We start from the raw sequence: 4,558 nt of genomic DNA, 5'->3' as shown, positions 1-4,558 counted from the left end.
CCAGCTCAGCATTTCTTATGATGTACTCTGCATATAAGTTAAATAAGCCGAGTGACAGTGTACAGCCTTGATGTACTCCTTTCCCAAATTTGAACCAATCCATTGTTCCATTTTTTATATTCCACATATAAACTATATTATATGATATTTCTTTGTCTGACTTACTTCATTTAGTATGCCAGTCTCTAGATCCATCCATGTTACTGAAAATGGCATTATTTCATTCTTTTTAATGGCTGAGTAACATTTCACTGTGTATATATGCCCATCTCATCCATCCATCCGTCAATGGACATTTAGGCTGCTTCTGTGTCTTGTCTATTGTAAACAGCACTGCTATGAACATCGGAGTGCCAGTGTGAGGTGATATCTCATTATAGTTTTGATTTGCATTTCTGTAATAATAGCAATGTTGAGAATCTTTCATGTGTTTGTTAGCCATCTGTATGTCTTCTTTGCAGAAATGTCTGTTTAGGTCTTTTTCCCACTCTTAAATTGGGTGGCTTATTTTTATGGTATTGATTTGTGTGAGTTGCTTGCGTATTTGAGTCAGTTCTAATGAGGTAGATGAACCTAGAGCCTATTATACAGAATGAAGTAAGTCAGAAAGAGAAAAACAAATATCATATACTAATGCATATATATAGAATCTAGAAAGATGGTTCTAATGAAATTATTTGTAGAACAGCAATGGGAACACAGACATAGAGAACAAACTTATGGCCATGGTAGGGGGGAGGAAGGACAGGGTGGGATGTGTGGAGAGAATAACATGGGAACACACACTACCATATGTAAAATAGATAGCTAGTGGGAATTTGCTGTATGACTCAGGAAACTCAAACTGGGGCTCTGTAATAACCTAGAGGGGTGGGATGGGGAGGGAGGTGGGAGGGAGGTTCAAGAGGGAGGGGACATATGTATACCTATGGCTGATTCATGTTGATGTTTGGCAGAAACCAACACAATACTGTAAAGCAATTATCCTTCAATTAAAAATAATAAATAAAAAAAAAATTCAGTCTTAAATTGAAGAAAGAAAAGATAACCACTAGACCATTCAAGTGTGACCTAAGTCAAGTTCTTATGATTGTACAGTGGATGTGATGAATAGATTCAAGAAATTAGATCTGGTAGACAGAGTGCTTGAAGTGCTATGGATACAAGTTCATAATATTGTACAGGAGGCAGTGACCAAAACCATCCCAAAGAAAAAGAAATGCAAGAAAGCAAAGTGGTTGTCTGAGGAGGCTTTACAAATAGCTGAGGAAAGAAGAGAAGCAAAAGGCAAGGGAGAAAGGGAAAGATATACTCAACTGAATGCAGAGTTCCAGAGAATAGCAAGGAGAGATAAGAAGGTTCTTAATGAACAATGCAAAGAAATAGAGGAAAACAATAGAATGGGAAGACTAGAGATCTCTTCAAGAGAACTGGAGATATCAAGGGAACATTTCATGCAAGGATGAGCACAATAAAATACAGAAACCATAAGGACCTAACAGAACAGAAATCATTAAGAAGAGGTGGCAAGAATATACAGAAGAACTATACAAAAATTTTTAATGACCTGGTTAAACATGATGGTGTGGTCACTCTCCTATAGCTGGATATCTTGGAGTATGAAGTCAAGTGGGCCTTAGGAAATATTACTATGCACAAAGTCAGTGGAGATAATGGAATTCCATTTGAGATATTTAAAATCCTAATAGTTTATGCTGTTAAAGTGCTATGTTCAGCATGTCAGCAAATTTGGAAAACTCAGCAGTGGCTACAGCGCTGGAAAAGCTCAGCTTTCATTCCAATCCGAAAGAAAGGCAATGCCAAAGAATGTTCAAACTACTATGCAGTTGCACTCATTTCACATGCTAGCAAGGTTATACTCAAAATTCTTCAAGCTAGGCTTCAGAGTACATGAATCAAGAATTTCCAAAAGTACAAACTGGGTTTCAAAGAGGCAGAGGAACGAAAAATCAAATTGCCAACATTCACATTCATTGGATCATGAAGGAATCAAAGGAGTTCCAGAAAAACATCTATTTCTGCTTCATTGACTATACTAAAGCCTTTGACTATGTGGATCACAACAAACTGTGGAAAATTCTTAAAGAGATGGGAATACAGACTATCTTACTTTCCTTATAAATCTATATGCAGGTCAAGAAGCAATACTTAGAACCAGATATGGAACAATGGACTGGCTCAAAATTGGGAGAGAAATATGACAAGGCTATATGCATCACCTTGCTTATTTAACTTCTATGCAGAGTATATAATGTGAAATGCTGGGCTGGATGAATCACAAGCTGGAATCAAGATTGCCAGGAGAAATATCAACAACTTCAGATATGCAGATGATATCACTCTAATGGCAGAAAGTGAAGAGGAACTAAAGGGACTCTTGTTGAGGGTGAAACAAGAGAATGAAAAAGTTGGTTTGAAACAACGCTAAAAACTAAGATCATGGCATCCAGTCCCATAACTTCATGATGAATACTAGGGGAAAAAGTGGAAACAGTGACAGATTTTATTTTATTGGGATCCAAAATCACTATGGATGGTGACTGTAGTCATGAAATTAAGACCCTTGCCCCTTGGAAGAAAGCTAGAACAAAACTAGACAGCATATTTAAAAGCAGAGACATCAATTTGTCAACAAATGTCCATATAGTCAAAGCTATGATTTTTCCACTAGTCATGTATGGATGTGAAAGTGGATCATAAAGAAGGCTGAGCACTGAAGAATTGATACTTTTGAATTGTGGTGCTGGAAAAGACTCTTGAGAATCCCTTGGACTGCAAGGAGATCAAACCAGTCAAATCCTAAAGGAAATCAATCCTCAATATTTATTGAAAGGACTGATGCTGAAGCTGAAGCTCCAATACTTTGGCCACCTGATGCGAGGAGCCTACTCATTGGAAAAGCCCCTGAAGTAGGCAAGATTGAAGGCAATAGGGGAAGGGGATGGCAGGGGATAAGATGTTTAGATAGCATCACTGACTCAGTGGACAGAAATTTGGGTAAATTCAAGGAGATAGTGGAGGACAGAGTAGCCTGGTGTGCTTCTGTTCAAGGGGTTGTAGAGCTGGACATGACTTAGTGACTGAACATCAACAGCAAACCTTGTGGGAATTCCGTTATATATTTTGTTTCTATGTTTGCTATTGATTTTAATATTTTTTCTTTATCTTTATTTTTTGTTAATTTAATTACTATTCTCTTGGCATGCTCCTTTCTGTGTTTATCCTACCTGAGAGACTCTGTGCTTCCTGGAGTTGTTACTGTTTTCTTTCCTAGGTTAGGGAAGTTTTCCACAATTATCTCCTAAATATTTTCTCAGGTCCTATCTCTTTCTGTTCTTCTGGGACCCCTATAATATGAATGTTGCTGTGTTTATTGTTGTCCCAGAGGTCTCTTAGACTGTCTTCATTTCTTTTTGTTCTTTTTTCTTTATTATGTTCTGAGGTAGTGATTTCCACCATTCTGTCTTCCAGGTCACTTATCTGTTCTTCTGCCTCAGTTATTCTGCTATTGATTCCTTCTAATGTATTTTTCATTTCAGTTATTGTATTGTTCATCTCTGTTGTTCTTTAGTTCTTCTAGGTCTTTGTTAAGCTATTTTTTTAAGTTCTGGATCTATGCCTGTATTCATTTTCTGAGATCTTGGATCATCTTCACTATTATTATTCTGAATTCTTTTTCTAGTGTATTTCCTATTAACCTATTTCCATTTCAGTTAGTTTTTCTTCCGGGGTTTTATCTTGATCTTTCATCTGGAATATATTTCTCTGCTGTCATATTTTGTTTACCTTTCTGTGATTGCAGTCTCTATTCTGCAGGCTGCTGAGCTGTATAGTTTTTCCTGCTTCAAAGTCTGCCCTCTGGTGGGTGAGGCTGTTTAAGAGGCTTGTGCAGGCTTCCTGGTGGGAATGACTGGAGCCTGCCCACTGGTGGATGGAGGTGAATCTCCTTCTAATGAGCAGAGCCATATTGACATGTGTTTATTTTTTTTATTATTTTTTTATTTTTTTTAACCACTTAGAAGAGATATTTATTTTTTTTAATTCCAGAAATAAATCCCACTAGTTCCCTGATCACACAGACCTTTTGTTTTTTCCAAATAAAATATTTTCTCTTTTTTTCTTCTTTTTTATTTTTTTCATTTATTAAAAGAAAAAAAAAAAGACGTGTTTAGTAGACAGAGGTAGGCTCAGGGAGACAAAGCAGCCCACTTGTTGGCGGGTGGGGCAATGCTCATGCCCTGTGAGCTGCTTGGCTTGAGCTGTCCTAGCCCTGAAGTCCATAGGCTGCTGGCAAGGAAATGGCACCCTCCAGGAGGGCTTACACCAGTGAGCACTACCCAGAGCTAGGACCACCACTGTCGCTGTCCCACCAGTGAGCTAGAGCCACACACCACCTCTGCAGGATCCCCTCCAATACCAGCAGGCAGGTCTGGCCCTCTCTTTTGTGAGGTCACTGCTCTTTTCTCTGTGTCATAGTGCACAGACTTTCTGCGTGACCTCTAAGGGCGGAGTTTCTGATTTTCCAGGCTTGTGGAAT

Source organism: Odocoileus virginianus, unplaced genomic scaffold, assembly GCF_023699985.2.
Source record: "Odocoileus virginianus isolate 20LAN1187 ecotype Illinois unplaced genomic scaffold, Ovbor_1.2 Unplaced_Contig_9, whole genome shotgun sequence".
Taxonomy (NCBI): Eukaryota; Metazoa; Chordata; class Mammalia; order Artiodactyla; family Cervidae; genus Odocoileus; species Odocoileus virginianus.
This window is presented reverse-complemented; position numbering follows the sequence as displayed.